The 17,954-nt window shown below is 40.9% G+C and overlaps 1 pseudogene across 1 annotated transcript; it reads right to left on the reverse strand.

The window, feature by feature from the left end:
- Nucleotides 1-2,280: 2,280 nt before the first annotated feature.
- LOC145494011 (hydroxymethylglutaryl-CoA lyase, mitochondrial-like) lies at nucleotides 2,281-8,870 on the reverse strand (annotated as a pseudogene). The gene is made up of 8 exons (XR_014050209.1): nucleotides 8,458-8,870; nucleotides 7,617-7,712; nucleotides 7,098-7,156; nucleotides 6,599-6,688; nucleotides 5,799-5,862; nucleotides 4,860-4,932; nucleotides 2,906-3,021; nucleotides 2,281-2,493 (listed from the first exon to the last, which is right to left on the reverse strand). The product of XR_014050209.1 is annotated as a hydroxymethylglutaryl-CoA lyase, mitochondrial-like (transcript).
- Nucleotides 8,871-17,954: the final 9,084 nt, after the last annotated feature.

Here is a 17,954-nt window from a genome sequence, read left to right on the forward strand (position 1 = left end):
ACGTTCGAAGAAGGCCAGGTTTCTTCTGCAAAATACACTGGTTTTAACTTATGTTCTTACCTTGGCAAGGCGCATAAACCATCTTAATTCGAAGCACGTGCTTGCAAGGTTTGCTTGAAGTAAGTTCTTGTTGTAGGTGTTGGTGTTTCGTTACGGCTCCAAACAAATTAAGGACAATTCAAAAACGAAAGCTTGGTACTTGTTCCTAGAAGTGACTGAGAGCGAAATTAAATTTCTGCTAGCTAGTTGAATTTTTAACTGTGGTGGAAGATGTAAACAGGTAAAGTCTGCATACGAGCCAAGTGGCCCATCAGGCCGGAGCTTTTCCCGCTTTCTGTAGCATGAAGCGACTAGGAGTATTTCTACTCCCCCCTGGATGGGATGCTAGTCCATCGCAGGGTTACCCCCAGCATTTAGTTCGCCGGTATCCATTTATACACCTGGGTAGAGAGAGGCACTGTGAGAGTAAAGTGTCTTGCCCAAGAACACAACACACTGTCCCCGGCCAGGGCTCGAACCCGGACCGCTCGATCCGGAGACGAGCGCACTAACCATGAGGCCACCGTGCCTCCCACGGTGGAAGATGTGCGGCCGAGGAATTCAGCGCAGCAAATGTTTCAGCGATGTATCATTTGCAATTTAAATTTGCACACTTTTTGCGACCGCGTAACGCATGGCTGATTAATTGCAACCATTTGATTGGTTCGTCTTCTTATTTTAATTAGTGCGGGATATTCAAATTTCATTTGTATTCGAAGTTATAAGGCGCCGCCCACACCACGCCGGAGGAATTTGAAAACGGAGGTTTCACTCTAAAAGCGCATGAAATATTTCCGTCCACACTACGCCGGAGAAATTTGAAAACTCAACAATCACCGGTCGTTTTGGTTTGTGTTTGAGGAAAACTGGAACAGAGAAATCGCGTAATTATCGTGACGTCAACGTTTTTGAAAAGCTCCCTTTTCAGTGTTTTCCGTCCACAGGAAAACGAAAAGCCGGCTCTTTCAAATTCCTCCGGATTTAAGAGTGCGTTTTCGAAAATCTCCGTTTTCGTGACGGATTAGTGTGGACGGTAGGCCTAGCCGTAGAAATAAAGCTGCGTTTTCAAATTTCTCCACTTAGCGTAATGTGGACGGCGTCTGAATGAAAAGTGTTTTTGCTTTCTTTTTTATTCCTAGAAACTTGTGCAGAATCGATATTCCAACAACTCATATTCTTATCGCAAAGCAGAGGAGTATTAGCATACTGGATTATCTTCCAGGGTCGTCCAGTCTTTCAGCGGGATGAATTAAGAAAGACACCGCCCTAGAATCACGCCTTGGCAAAGAGACACATCAGTGAACTTATATAACGTTAAGCCTGTTACTCCCTGACCCTAAGATGAGTAATGCCCGTATGTTTATATATAAGTGTTGTATTTAACTTCTTTAAAATCTTCTATGATGGAGGTTTACATTCTGAAATTTCTTTTTTTTTTCCAAATGGCCAGCCAACTGTCATTTTTTTTCTTCCTGACATCCGCTCTCAGACGCGGAATTCAATAAATATATTGTCAATATTGGTTCATTCCCACCGGTTCAGTTAATTCCTACCAGTTCAGATGACTTTTTCCGCGCTAAAATTGGTCTCGAAAATATGAGTACGGAAACGCTGTACTGTTCCCACAAATTCTCCGTACCACAATTAAAAGAAATGTTTCCGAGTCAGTAAGGAGAATTAACATTTCAAGATTAGAATGCACAGATCATCACTGTCTTTTAACGTTTATCAGCTTTTTGTGTCTTGAGTTTTTCTCCTCGCTTGAGCAACTTTCGAGGCAGTCTCTCGTTTCAGTGCTCGGCAGATGAAGTCTCCCGCATCCATAAGTTTGTCCAAGTTTGTCCTAAATAATAATTTAAAAAGCAAATTAAGTAATAAATAATAAAATTTGGCAAAGAAAAAGACAGACCTAAGTGTCTGTTTGGGATCATTACGCCGTTTGCGCGACTTAAAATATTTAGCCTACCTCTTTCAAATAGACGAGTTTCGATATATTGCACTTCTAACTTGGCGCCGAGGTTTCGGAGAATAAATTAAAGGAAGCTATTTTCCACCCCAAACCTCGATTTCATTTCTTCTTTGTTTTATTCCCATAAGCCTCGGCATCAAGTTGGAATTTTATAATCTCGAAATTGGCCTGTTCATCAATTCTTTCTAACTCTACACGTCACCCAAACAACACCTGACAAGACAAAAAACGATTTGAACAAAACCCGAAATTTTTGTATGATAATAGTTTTTACAGTCACCTACGCCGTTGGTATCTCGTCATCGCAACGCATCTTTCTAGCACTTTAAACTTCAAAAGACCTTCAAATGAAGACTTACCGTTTCAAGGCCCATTCCATGTAGCATATACACAACGTCTTCAGTGGCAACATTCCCAGATGCACCGCGCGCGTACGGACAGCCACCCAGACCACTGACTGACGCGTCTACCGTCCGGACACCCAGCTGTGAATAGAATAGACAACTGACACTCATTACGGTCGAGTCGTCCTGGACTTTCAGCTTAACACATTGTATGCTGTTAGAGAATTTCTCACTTGAGAGAAGGAAGTCTTTCTAGATTGCTTTGGTATTGGTTTCACGACGCTCAATTGAAAACTTCTCAACTATGCTATGCGATTGGCTTAGAAAACTCGCGCCACTTTGTCATCCAGTAAGAAGCAAAACCAAACGCAATCGTGACACGCGCGGAAACGTTTTCCCGCGCTTCGCGTCAGTTACGTGTATTTATTTAGAGTTTTGATTGGTTCATTGATTAGTACTTTGTGATTGGCCAAAGTGATTATTTTGCTTTTAGTTTTCACGATACTCAATTGAAAACTGCTCTAACACATTCATACATTTAGTTTTTACTTACTTGTAAGGCTGTGAGAATATTAGCCAAGGCTTGGCCATACGTGTCATGGCAGTGAATGGCCAGCTTGTCGACTGGTACAGTGTCTAAGACACCTTCCAACATGGCTTGAGTTGTTCCTAGTAAACATTCAAAGTTCGAAGAAAACTATTAGAACCCTGAGAGCATGACGATTTTCTTCCATAGTTTGCGGTTACGACCCCGGGGGCGGGGGATTTCCCATGTGAAAAGGTCGCAGGTGCACATCGGGAAATTTAAATTAAACCCCAAGAGAAAAACCAATCTGGGTGTGTCTCGAGCTTTACTACGATTATCAGTTGAGTAAGGCGGGACGAAAGTTTGGTCACCAAGTTTTAACGTAAAAATCGCGTTGTTGTCACGAGCAACTGGCTCCGTATCCGTTGGCAACTTGTCGGCCTTTGACGTCAATTGGCAGCAAAGCGCGCGAAATTGTAGGCGACTTGACAGGCGACCAACCGCTGTTGATATTGTTACCAACGGAAACGAGGTAGGTTGCCCGTGGGAACACCATAATTTTGAGGCTAAAACTTCGTAACCAAACTTCCCTCGTGCCTTAGTCAACTGATAATCGTAGTATTTGACCTCTAAACGATACCACTTGACTTTATTTCATACTTACTGAGATTTTCGCACAGAATCGAAACTCATACGGAAATTTCTTCATCCAATCAAAATCGCGAAACGACTTTCTCACACGTGGGAAAAGCGTTTCATCCAATCAGAAATCAGCTGTCAAAATAAATTAGTCAGTTCGAAACGCTTTCGCGTTGTTGTTGATGCCTCTTCAATCTTCATTCACAGAAGTTTGTAGAGTTTCCACAAGTTGACTCCAGTTTTCTCGCAAATTAGCCACAAATCACAGACAATGGCGGAAAGTTCGAACAGGTTTATCACTTTAGATAAACCCATTAAAAAGTACATCCATGAACAGCAGAGCAAAAAGACTCCAGCAAAAACCCGACGAGACGTTAAGGTTAACTCGCATAGCGAATTCCTCAAACAGAAGGAAGAGGCAAGAAAAGTTTTAAAGAAGGCAAATACGCCGTAAGCATTATCGACGATAAAGAGTTTTACCGAGCAAAGAAATGTCGGGAAGCTTGAAGCAAACGACTTTAAAAAAGGCAAGGCAATGGAAACAAGTCAAGCGCAGCTGAAGCGTTGACTGACGACTAGGTAAACATTCTGTACGAAAAATATTTGCACTAGGTTTTTGAAGAAGCGACAAAGTGCTTGCACTCAGACGGAATAAAAAAATAACTTGACATTTGCTCTGCCGAATGAAGGGAGCAAATCTGGTTGAGTATGAAAATCTTGTTAAGTATAAAATAAACAAATTACAGCATGGGAAGTGCTTTGTACGGTATTTACGCACCCGTTGTTTTTGCATCGGAAAACTCGTGCGTAAATAACGTACGCGCGCACTTTCCATGAAGCACACTGTAATCTAAACGTTTGTTACCTAGAAATAAAAGTGTTTCTTCATTTGTCATTTTTTCGAGCAACCCTTAAGAAAATACCTTGATCGACAGAAATAGCGGCGTTTCGTTTTGAACACCCTAAGTCAGAGTAAATCCGTGATTTGCACTCCTAGAAGCAGGACGAAAAGCATTCCGACCTTTTCACATGGGAGTTCTCCCGGGGGTTGTGGACAATGTTCAGCCTTTGGCCGATCTTAGCACACGCACCCGAGAAGAAACCTCCAATACCCATGAGTACGTTTCCAATTCTAATGTCGCCACAAACATAATGTTCTTCATGTTCTACTGACGACATAGCTCTACTCTAAGTCCCCTCTGATGGTTGCATGATACGATGGTTGTAACAGTATAGAGCCATCAGTGTATAATTTTTTTGTTTTAGTAAAATTTCAGATCTCTCTCGATTGGGACATGAATTCAGGACATAAACAGAGACTTGCTAACTAAAGACATCTAACCTGGTGCTCCAACACCAATGGTGTCACCAAGAGACACTTCATAACATCCCATGTCAAACAAGCTCTTTGTTACCTGCATGAAAAAGAGATGGTTATAGTTACTAACGTTGGAGTTCTTTTTCAGGAAGGCACAGGGGTGCAGTACAGAGATTGCAGCAACTGGGATCATAGCAACATCAATGTAATTTACAGATGCGCAAGCGAATGATCGAAAACAACTTTTGGGAGTTTAAACAACTGTATTCAGACGGCGACAGCGACGCGAAGGACAACGTCGATTAAAAAAAGGATTTATATTGTACCTAAGAATCTTGCAATATTTAATCACGATTTATTCAATTTGTCTATCATTTTCAGAGTGAATAAGTAAAACAGCGTTGGTGGACAGCACTGGTGAAACAATTAACCACTGTGGTAGGTGCAGTAATACAGAGTTTGGTAGTACGGAAGGTGTACTGGCCTGATGGTAAACAAATACTGGATTTGTATTGCATTTGGAGAGCTAGCGTTATTGCCTAGCCAGGGTTGCTGTTTTGTGTGTTTGTTCTCTTTTCTTTTCTTTTTTAGGGGGGGGGGGGGTGACAAGGTACCTTCACTCTCAGAGTGCCTCAGAGTCTCCACTCAGGTGTATAAATGCAGGCTATAAGCAAGTTCAGGAGTACAGCTGTAACAGCTGGGGTATCAATACTTCACTTGCCTTGAGGTATTACAACATACTGGAGTTTCTGAAAGAACTCGCCAGATAAACCGAAACAAAAAAAAATAGGTTTTAAGTTTCCTTCTGTGGCTAACAGGACGACCAGGAAAGGTGATGACATGTATTTAGCTGATTGCCAAGATTGCTGAACTGAAAGATAAACTTACAATAGATAATTAATAATTAATAATTAAAAATAAGTAAGGCTTAGCTAGATGCCCATTGACGATTTTAAATCTTACCATTACTACGGCCTTGGGAGCAATAAATCCCTCATATGGACAACCAACAACACAGGAAACATATCTACAAATAACACAAACCACAAGGACTATGAACTAATGGAAAACTCAGTAGGTAATCTCGGAAATGTTTTCATACATATTTTGCCTAACACAAACTAAGACAACTAATGCCTCATTCACATCAACTAAACTAGTTCCACTAAATCAAGTTTAACCTAAACTTTAGGTTTTTCCAATTTGTCAATTGTGCCTTGCAGTCATTTTGAGAGGACAAATTTCAAACCATGTTAAATTATTGCTAAAATATTTTAATCAAACAGGTTTTTATCATGTTACGTTGTGGGGTGTGCATGGTATGAGCAACTAATTTTTAACCTTGTTTAGTTAACCCACTTTTAAACATGTTTTAATTGACAAATTGTTGGTGTGAACAGGGTATTACATTATTACACTGTATCACTTGCAGATTTCAGAGCTGATAAACTTTCCAAACACCAGCAAAACAGGTGTCTCACAGTGAAACCACTGAGCAGTATAACATCAAACCACAAAATACGGCAAGCCTGGAATGCCAGTGATCTCCCACTATCAGCATAACTGGCTACAATGCCGAGGGCAGGAGATGAATGACAGTTCAAACTAAAAGTACGACATGAAAAGAGAACATCAGATGTCTCACTTCAAATGGTATTCTAATTCATCTTAATTCAGAGGTAAACAGTTAACAAACATTATTGTTATAAAACATTCGCTGTACACATATAAGAACAGTCATAAAATTACACTGAAAACCTCACCCTCTTACAGGAATATTGTTTTTCCTTGCGGTTTCGCAGACAGCTTCAAACCTTTGTAGGCTTTCTGATATGGAGCAATTAATATTCTTTCTAAACAGAAAAGGTATTCATGTAAAAGTAACATTGGCATGTGTTATAACTCATTCAAACATATAAAATCCCAATTGAAAGTCCCTGTAGATTTTTTCATATTTGATACACGAAACAGTCACAAATTAAAATGTATACATGTACATCTGCATCTACCTTTTAAGTAAAGATTTTTAACTGATGTGTTAAGAAAAAAATGTAGAAACTCTTACAATGTACATGTATTGTATGGTCACAAAACACAACAGGCATTTGCCAGCATAAGCAGAAGAGAGCCACAAGGCAAAATGTTTAGATGAAATTAACATCCAAGCGGAAATCTCTGGCGGGGTGACAGGGCTTTGAGGATTATGGATACATGTATTTTGTGGAACAGCACAATGAAAACTCCTTGACCACATTTTCTCACCTAGTGAAGGACTCTGAAGCTGCACCAAAGATGGCTACTTCCTTCACACCACAGTCCAGCTAAAAAGACAAAGTATCACCAACTACTGTCTGTACCATGTATTTATCTACAAAAATGAAAAGTGGTGAAATCTGGTACTAGACTCCCATCTGGTCATGTAAATTGTCTGATGTTGTAAAGAATGGCACTGCAATCAGAGTTGTTGCAGTATTACAACTGAGAAGATAGTGGAACTTTCAAAATTTTCAGAAGATCTTTGTGATGTCATTTGCCAACACAATCAAAAAGTTTCTATATGTCACTTGAAATTTAAATAAACACTTGGTACTATTTAAAATATTTCCATGGTCTATTATGAAAAAAAAAAAAACATTCAAAACACTGGCTCCATTTGAGTTTTAAACATTTTGACTTCACTTTTAAGGTCTATAGGAACATAGACCATGGAAAAAGGTGGTTGACCTTCAGTTCTTTATTGCATTACTTAAACTAAGCTATAGTATTCATGTAACAACTGACCGCTGCTTGAAAACCTTTGACGTTTGGAGTGAGCACAGGGTAGGAAATGCCCAGGATCTTGTTTATTCCTCTTATGACTTGCTCATGGTCTGCCATCTATAACACAGCACATTAATATCGACGTAAACAAAGAAACTTCTTAAAGTTCACACCTAACAATTTTATTTGAATGAGGGTGAGAGGTGAGGGGTGAGGGGTGAGGGGTGAGGGGTGAGGGGTGAGGGGTGAGAGATGCTCAGTGAGAGATGAGGGGTGAGAGGATGCTTGGTGAGGGGTAAGGGGTGAGGTGTGAGGGGTGAGGGGTGAGGGGTGAGGGGTAAGGGGTAAGGGGTGAGGGGTGAGGGGTGAGGGGTGAGGGGTGAGGGGTGAGAGATGCTCAGTGAGAGATGAGGGGTGAGAGGATGCTCGGTGAGGGGTAAGGGGTGAGGTGTGAGGGGTGAGGGGTAAGGGGTGAGGGATGAGGGGTGAGGGGTGAGGGGTGAGGGGTGAGGGGGAGGGGTGAGGGGTGAGAGATGCTCAGTAAGGGGTGAGGGGTGAGAGATGAGGGGTGATGGATGAGAGATGAGGGGTGAGGGGTGAGAGATAAGGGGCGAGGGGTGAGGAGTGGGAGATAATGGGTGAGGGTGAGAGATGAGGGCTAAGGGTGTTGGGTGTCGTGGGGACCTTAGGGCTAAGGGCTGAGAAGTTATGGGTGAGAGATGCTCAGTGATGGGTGAGGGGTGAAAAGTGAGAAATGAGAAGTGGCAGCAACCGATAAGAAGTTACAAGAGAGGGGTAAGGGGTGTAGACATAATTATTACCATTATTATGGCTGCATCTCAATCACTATCATTCTGAATACCTGTGGAACCCATTTGGGAGATACAAAACTGGTTGCTTCAATCGATGAAAGGCTAGTCTCTGATAGCATATCAATTAACTTGATCTTAGTCTCAGTAGGTACAACTGCCTACAAACAAAACAGAATCATGCAGTTATGAACAATAACCACAGTCACTTGTCTTTCCCTTCATACCTGAAAGGACTGGAATATTTGATCTGCCAAATCAACCTCTGCTGAGCCTAGCAGACTTGGCCTTGCTATTGTCATCCCAGAATATTTTCTAGACATTTTCCATGATTGTGTAAATAAATGGAATAAACACAAACCAAAACACTCTCAACTTCCATGTACTGAATCTAGCTACCAATCAAAATCAATGGCATTACAGTTGAATTTAAGTACAGTCAACTCTCTCATAGTGACCGCATCTCATAAGCAACCACCTCCCGTAAGTAACCACTTTGTAAATAACTGTTTTGTTTCTCAGTCAAATACTGTTCCAAGAACTCTCTCTTAAGTAACCACAACTCAAATTCCTTAAGCGACCGCGACCAGTTTTTAGGCCAGAAATTTGACGTATTCTTTTGTTTTCTGTTTCCGGTAAGCGACCACGCAACATGATCATGTATGATCTTTACAAAATCTTTACTCATGCAGAAGTGACAAAAGTTTTTTTGAGTAATGATAATACAGTCTAGATTTCACGTATATGCAACCCATGTTTGACTCTATTTTCCTGGGTTTTGTTTGGTTTAGATTTCAATCAGGTGATTTTAATTAACAAGAGACACATTGACAAGTACACTCTATAGTACTTTTCCCGAAAATTGTTGCATGTGAAAAAAATCAAACAACTTAGTTGCTATTTGTCTAATGTAAGCGACCACCTCCCGTAAGCGACCACTTTGCCTGGCACCAAGGGTGGTTGCTTATGAGAGAGTTGACTGTAAGCAACCACTTTGTCTTGCACCAAAGGTAGTCGCTTTGAGAGAAATGACTGAACTTACATTGGAAGGTTAAAAAACCAAGGATGAAGATTCAAAATAATCCACCTGATATTGCATCATATGGCAGGGTTTTCATTATGTGAAAACTGTTACCTGGTGTAAAATGCCTTTAAGTGTTAAGAATGGCTGACTGTTAGGATCGAGAAACGCCGGTCAACGACCCATTTGGCAAATCGCTCATATTTTGCCCAAAGATACCCTTAGGTGACCTAATTCTAAAAATCATGTTATAAGGTTCCAGCGAATTTTTATTTTTCAGAAATTCGCGAAAATTTGAAAGCGCGGTCAAAGTGCGGTTTTTCGTGTAATAAAATGACCGAAATAAGGTGCGAGGACGAAGCGCTACTTAAGTCTTAAAATAAATTAAATTGACTTCAAACTTCACACAGATGTGGAACAACCTCTCTACTTTATTCCTCGTTTTAAACTCTTCTCCGATATGTTGATATAGTGGTTTTCCAAACCATTTTAAAAACACCTATGAAGCGTGTGAAAAATAACGGCAAAATATTGGTCATGTTTAACAGCATAAAAATGCACCTGGTACCTCACTTTCCGATTATTTTACTTTACAGCCTTAAAATATCATTATTACACATATACCATGCCAAGTTTCATGCTCGAACTCGCAGTATTTCCCTTTGAGAAAAACGAAAATCTATGTCAATGTGTTGGGCGCAAATAACACAACAATTATACACGAACAATAGACAAATCAATTTCAAAAGCGAAAGTAAAAGGCTATCATTAATCAATCAATTAAGCAATTCACTGCTATCAGTAGAAACATAATGTCCTCATAATGTCCACTACATAAAAACTGTTTTTAGACGTTTTCGATCGAAACATAGCGCGTTAACTTTGCTTAATTTCCTGTCCGCCGTCACGTCTAGTTTGTCAGCGCGTCTATTTCTTAATGTAAACAACACTGTGAATGGTTCTCATAACAAACGCGCAGAGGTTTCCTGGAACCTCGATGTTTTCGATTCACCAAAACGCTTTAAGTTCGTCAAGACACAATAATGGGTCAACTTGGAATGCTGTTTAGCATTAAGGACGTTAAAGTCTAAAAGTGTAGTGGCAAGTTCGAAGTAAATTTCGCCTATATAAATTGGAAACAAGAAGTGAAACGGTCTGACCCGAAACAAATAAACGAAATATTAATACGACTAACTTAATCCGAAAATGTTGCAGAAAACATACCTAAAAGCCGTCGATTCCCCTCAATACCACTCCAGATTGCCTTAAAGAGGCCAAGCTTTCTGCTGTAAGAATCAGGGGCCTCATGAATCTGTTTTTATTATATCGTCAACCATGCTGCGTGGCTGATATTCGAGACTCAGTAAAAGTTGTCACACAACCGTACGAGCAGCCCAGTCACGCTTCCACTGCTTTCGCGAAAATGTTCAACATTTCGCAATTACAAGTTTAAAGTAGTGACAGTAGATTGAAATGCGCTTTTTAAAGCTGTCGTATCCAGGAGCAATTATTTCTTGTTCTTGAATGGCTTTTAGTTGTAGTTACAGTCGGGGAGGGGGGGGGGGGAGGTACTCCCGGAAATTTCGAATATCTGTATGCTATGGAAGATTAAGTGGTCTCTAGCTCTTAACGCCAACACTGAAACACCACATGATTCTCGAAGTATCACAGCGATCACTAAGCAAAATAATTTTGAGTTTAGCTCCGCTGAGTCAGATACCTGTTGGCGCGCATATTGCATTGACCGTGGACAGGTGGAAAAACAGTTAAACCGGAAAAGCCTGTTGCACATTGTAATTCAGCGTTGTCCAACACGCAAGCGGTCTGGTTGTAATGCTAATCGTATTTGATAGAATCTCAAGTTTTCTTTCGACACATACTCACGTACTGGGGTGGTGACATACTACTAGATGGGCGTGGCCGGGAGCCACGAGTCAAGTCAGTCAACTTGCAAAGCTCAACCGAGAAGAGTGATAGTGAACCACTGGTGGAAGGACTGCAGATTGTCCCTACGCCTTACCCTAATAGGCCTCTGTGTTATTCTAATGAACTGATGCTGTTACAATGATACTATTTAGCTTTGTGAACATGCTAATAGTAAAGATTTTCTTTTGCAGTATAAAAGAATCATTAATAAGTAGTTCTTTGTGAAAAACTATTTTAAGGAAAGTAAGCTGTTCGCGAGATCTATGTTTTCAGATGTTCTAGAGTGATTAGTTTGTTAGGGCACTGTTGCGCTGCGCCTGCGCGCAGTGTCGGAAAAAGTACGTTAGATCATCTGTTTCTAAGTTGATAAAGGCAAATTAATCGCTGCAGCGAATTTGGAAAGGGTGACGATTCCAACCTCGTTCCCAGACTCTCTCATCTTACCACCCTCTCGTTTCCAAATTCGCTGGGAACGAGGTTGAGACAATTCGGCCCTTAGTTTTATCTCTAAAGGATCTCCCTCCTCTACTCCCACTCCCTCTCTACAAAAATTTGACGATCCTCCCCCCCCCCCCCGGCAAGAGATGTTTGCTCAATACCGAAGAAGTCAAACATCGAAAGTTCCTAAGAATACTTCCGGCAAGTGCAGTTGTTAGTAAAATACTTCACAAGCGCTGAGTATGGAGCTATTCCGCGCACGAATGGGAGAGGTATATCTAATCCCATGTCTTCGCACCCGCACCGTAGCATAGGCAGTTTCAGGTTCTTTAGGCCACGCTCCATCGCCAAGGCACAGGGGTCTTGCTGGTCGTATACCAAAGGATGCTGGAGCTGAACTATTTCTACAACTTCCTTTACCTGACTAAAATTGCTCTCCTCTTCAGATGCCTGAACATGCATCTCATCAGGATCACTTTGGCGCAGAGCGTCACTTTGTGAGAGAAAAACTAGCACCTGAAAAAGACGAGTATTATAAGGGTCCCGGTCTCTGCGCATCTCCCGCGCCACCATTTCGGCGTCAAGCTTTCGGCCTGTCGTTTGACCAACGCGGGATTTTGCCATGAGATACGATTGCTGCTTGTCATTGACTGCCCTGAGAGCCCAACCCCCTTTTAAAGCAACAAGGACTTCTTGGTGACCTACTGTGGCTTTGAGTTAAGCGCCAACGCTTGCTCCAAGCAGGGTTTGTAGCACATTTTGGCTAAGTCCATAAGGGAATTTCTCTCCAGGGACTAAGTACATTTCTCCAGTGAAAAGTGCCTCTCTGAAGTAGACAGCCTATGAAAGACACGAATGCAGCTGCCTTGAAGGCATTAATACACCCTGTCGTGCATGGTTACTATCCATGGAAACATCAGCAGACGCTTCCTCGGTCACACCCGTTGATACTGGCACTGATGTTAAGGTCGCAGTGTTCGTACCTCTTTACAAAATGACCTGAAGTCTCCTTCAGAGAACGAGGCTTTCAGCAGAAATAAACAAAGAGCGATGTCTGACTAAATTGCAAAAGAAACCCCTGACCATTAGCATGTTCAAAAAGCTAAATAGTATCATTGTAACAGCATCAGTTCATTAGAATAACACAGAGGCCTATTAGGGTAAGGCGTAGGGACAATCTGCAGTCCTTCCACCAGTGGTTCACTATCACTCTTCTCGGTTGAGCTTTGCAAGTTGACTGACTTGACTCGTGGCTCCCGGCCACGCCCATCTAGTAGTATGTCACCACCCCAGTACGTGAGTATGTGTCGAAAGAAAACTTGAGATTCTATCAAATACGATTAGCATTACAACCAGACCGCTTGCGTGTTGGACAACGCTGAATTACAATGTGCAACAGGCTTTTCCGGTTTAACTGTTTTTCCACCTGTCCACGGTCAATGCAATATGCGCGCCAACAGGTATCTGACTCAGCGGAGCTAAACTCAAAATTATTTTGCTTAGTGATCGCTGTGATACTTCGAGAATCATGTGGTGTTTCAGTGTTGGCGTTAAGAGCTAGAGACCACTTAATCTTCCATGGCATACAGATATTCGAAATTTCCGGGAGTACCTCCCCCCCCCCCCCTCCCCGACTGTAACTACAACTAAAAGCCATTCAAGAACAAGAAATAATTGCTCCTGGATACGACAGCTTTAAAAAGCGCATTTCAATCTACTGTCACTACTTTAAACTTGTAATTGCGAAATGTTGAACATTTTCGCGAAAGCAGTGGAAGCGTGACTGGGCTGCTCGTACGGTTGTGTGACAACTTTTACTGAGTCTCGAATATCAGCCACGCAGCATGGTTGACGATATAATAAAAACAGATTCATGAGGCCCCTGATTCTTACAGCAGAAAGCTTGGCCTCTTTAAGGCAATCTGGAGTGGTATTGAGGGGAATCGACGGCTTTTAGGTATGTTTTCTGCAACATTTTCGGATTAAGTTAGTCGTATTAATATTTCGTTTATTTGTTTCGGGTCAGACCGTTTCACTTCTTGTTTCCAATTTATATAGGCGAAATTTACTTCGAACTTGCCACTACACTTTTAGACTTTAACGTCCTTAATGCTAAACAGCATTCCAAGTTGACCCATTATTGTGTCTTGACGAACTTAAAGCGTTTTGGTGAATCGAAAACATCGAGGTTCCAGGAAACCTCTGCGCGTTTGTTATGAGAACCATTCACAGTGTTGTTTACATTAAGAAATAGACGCGCTGACAAACTAGACGTGACGGCGGACAGGAAATTAAGCAAAGTTAACGCGCTATGTTTCGATCGAAAACGTCTAAAAACAGTTTTTATGTAGTGGACATTATGAGGACATTATGTTTCTACTGATAGCAGTGAATTGCTTAATTGATTGATTAATGATAGCCTTTTACTTTCGCTTTTGAAATTGATTTGTCTATTGTTCGTGTATAATTGTTGTGTTATTTGCGCCCAACACATTGACATAGATTTTCGTTTTTCTCAAAGGGAAATACTGCGAGTTCGAGCATGAAACTTGGCATGGTATATGTGTAATAATGATATTTTAAGGCTGTAAAGTAAAATAATCGGAAAGTGAGGTACCAGGTGCATTTTTATGCTGTTAAACATGACCAATATTTTGCCGTTATTTTTCACACGCTTCATAGGTGTTTTTAAAATGGTTTGGAAAACCACTATATCAACATATCGGAGAAGAGTTTAAAACGAGGAATAAAGTAGAGAGGTTGTTCCACATCTGTGTGAAGTTTGAAGTCAATTTAATTTATTTTAAGACTTAAGCAGCGCTTCGTCCTCGCACCTTATTTCGGTCATTTTATTACACGAAAAACCGCACTTTGACCGCGCTTTCAAATTTTCGCGAATTTCTGAAAAATAAAAATTCGCTGGAACCTTATAACATGATTTTTAGAATTAGGTCACCTAAGGGTATCTTTGGGCAGAATATGAGCGATTTGCCAAATGGGTCGTTGACCGGCGTTTCTCGATCCTAACAGTCAACCATTCTTAATTCTTCTTTTTCACAAAAAATTTGAAATCTTCTAAATTAACATTCCAAACTGCTTCAAATACCTTTTCATTCTGCAGTCCGTCTCTAGGGCCTACTTCTACAATTTTGACTTTCTTTACCAGGTGACTGACAGGCTTAAAATGAAGCATGAAACATAATTTAGACTTTTCATGAAGTTGGATGCACTACAACTCTACAACTGGCCATTTCCAGTTTACATTATATCAACATAATACTGATGGCCTAAGTCATCATATACATGCTTTACCGAGTTCTTCCCAGGCTCACATCAGGGGCTGATTTAGGGGAGGGGGAGAGTAAGATTGAAAAAAGACTGTAAATATTATTATGGTAGAAAAAAGGCCAACAATCTGGTCAGGTAACCCACTATACATAATTTATACTAAGGACATTGTTAGTATTTTTCAGTTAGGTTCCAATTTCCAGATTGTAACATTTTGAGTGCATGCCTCATTGATTCTGCAACCGGGTCACAGTAAAATGCAGAATGCAGACTGTAGACTAGCTGTAGACTGCAGACTGCATACTGCAAACCGGGATAAAATGCAGACTGCAGATCGACCAGGGGCAAAATGCAGACAGCAGAATGTAGACTTCGAAGAAAAAAAATATATTGTGTTATTTCCATTATCGAGTATTGACTCTAAAACAGGGTTATTCAGGCTAATCATAGTGAAAAGTCTGCACTCAAGTTTGCCAGAATATCACTCTGGTTAGACTAAATACCCCTCTTGTTAGCCTGAACATCACTTAGGTGAGGTGTGTGAGCTTGAACATCTATAATTCATTTCTTGAACATTTTATAAAGAACATACTCTTTATGTACAGTTGTATTGCTAAATTGCGTGTGCATTAATTAATTTTAAGTGCTTACACAGAAATTTTTGAAAACACCAGAAAAGTGAGAAGTGGCTTCTCCCTCTTTGCTTTGGTTTGAGTTGTGGTCGAGTTTGTACCAGTTAAGGCTGTAACTGCTCAGAATTCTCAACCAGGCATTAGAAATTGGTCCATAATATAAATCATAAGAAGTAGGTGTGAGAGCAAAGTTTTTAAAACTCACTCACTATTGAGATCATAAATTTCCATTAAGCCCCATGGTAGCTTACTTCATTAACAAGATGTTTCCTGATGAATGTACAAATGTATTTGCGCGTAGGGGCGGGGAGATTGGCATAGGTGTGAGTTGATCTTGCATATGTCTGCATCCCACATTGCAATCTTACCAGTAGCGAATTACTGAAAACGGTCATTGCAGAGAAAGAGATAATTAGATGTGTCCTCATGTACCTAGAGTTCTTCCCTTTGACATGTACCTTCCGCATTTTCTTTGATTGTTGAGTTTGTTAGCTGGAGCGTGTTGTTCGGTAGAAGAGGACAGAACAGCGCTGCAACTGTACATGGTGTGGCTTCTTACTAATTGAGCAAACTGAACGATCTTACATTTCTTAGAAAACAACATAAACCCTGCATTAACTGCCTTACCTTACTAGACAACTGCCTTACGCTTGTTCGAATCATTCGCCCTGGGAACATTAGACTTGGATGCGAAAATGACTACAAACTCGCGAGCCTGCGATCATAGCAAGTACTCCTCCCCAGGGATTCTTCCCAGGGATTCTTCCCAGAGATAACCGGCCAAATCTTGTTCAGGGATTTCAACGTGAAAGAACACATTACTGTGGCCCATTACTGTCATTACTCTTTTGTAGTTCGAACATCTTATAATTTCACGTGAACTGGACATAGGAGGAATCTGGAAGACGACAGACGAAGATGTTGCCAATGATTTTATGGGATCGATTTTTTATTTATTTTATTTTATTTTATTTTATTTTATTTGTTTTATTATTATTATTAACAATGGTATTTCTAAATAATGTACCCTGGGTGCAGAGGACTTTTAATCCACGGTCCACGAGGACGTTACGCTGGCCTTCCTCAGTGCTTTGGGCACCAGCGCGACGTTCGCTTTGACCTCGAAAAGAATTCCTCTGGCACCCAGGATATAAATAATGAAATATAACGCCATACAACAAACTCAGTGGACATGCTTTCTATAAACTGGCATTTAAAACCGCAGAATATTTCATTACAGCAATGAGTCAAATGAAGTTTTGGATTCTTAAAGAATTTCATGTAATCCATTTCCATAACATTTGCATCGCTCTTGACGAGTATAAAAATACATTAGTGATCATTCGCGTCACAGACTTCTTCGTCGATTCGGATAAGAGATAAGGTCTCGTGACTGTGAGGGATGGGTCTACAAACAAACAATGTCACATGTCATGTATGTACGAGGGCATGCATTGTACTGTATGTGGGCATGAGGGCGGTGCGGGGGGGGGGGTGAATAGGGTAGGAATTGGCCATGGGTAGAGGGGGCGAGATTGCTTGATACTAAAAGCAGGATTTTAGTATACACAGTTTTTAATGAGCATATATAGAGACTCACTATGTTAGTTCAGTATGATACAGAAACAACCTGTGTGACAATCGCTTTGTGCCAGGAGGATGGTCCATGGTGCAGTAGAACTTCCAGCTGTGCTCAACCATGGCCTGCTCTGGGTTGGACACATTGATGAACTGTTGTGTAAACTCTCTTATTGTGTCCTCAGGAAAAAGTAATAGTTTTAGATATGGATGGAATGATACTAGTTCTGTCATCAAGCAGGAAAATTATAACTGTGCCATGGGTGACTGTCAAACAACAGATTGGAAGAAATTAGTAGCAGGTTGAGTTCACATCGCCAAACTTGAAACCGTGTTTTAAAATTCAAATTTTCCCTACAAGTTGCCGATTACGATTTAAATCAAAACCCTGTTTCGGACTTACGTTATAATTAGTTCCCTAGTTCAGACCAATGTTAAATAACCGTAAACATAATTTGTGAAGGGCTTTTGTTGATTTTCTTTTCGATAATGATGAAAAAGTGGCTATTTCTTAAAAACATACCCATATCAAATCTAGAGTGCAAAAACCATACCCTATTTATGACCAAAACAGCTGAAAAACCATACCCTTCTGGGCCGCAAGTACCTATACAGCTCATGTAAGGGAGTAACCCCCCTCCCCCTCCCTGGGTGTCTCCTGGACCTT

Source organism: Orbicella franksi, chromosome 8 (assembly GCF_964199315.1).
Source record: "Orbicella franksi chromosome 8, jaOrbFran1.1, whole genome shotgun sequence".
Lineage (NCBI taxonomy): Eukaryota > Metazoa > Cnidaria > Anthozoa > Scleractinia > Merulinidae > Orbicella > Orbicella franksi.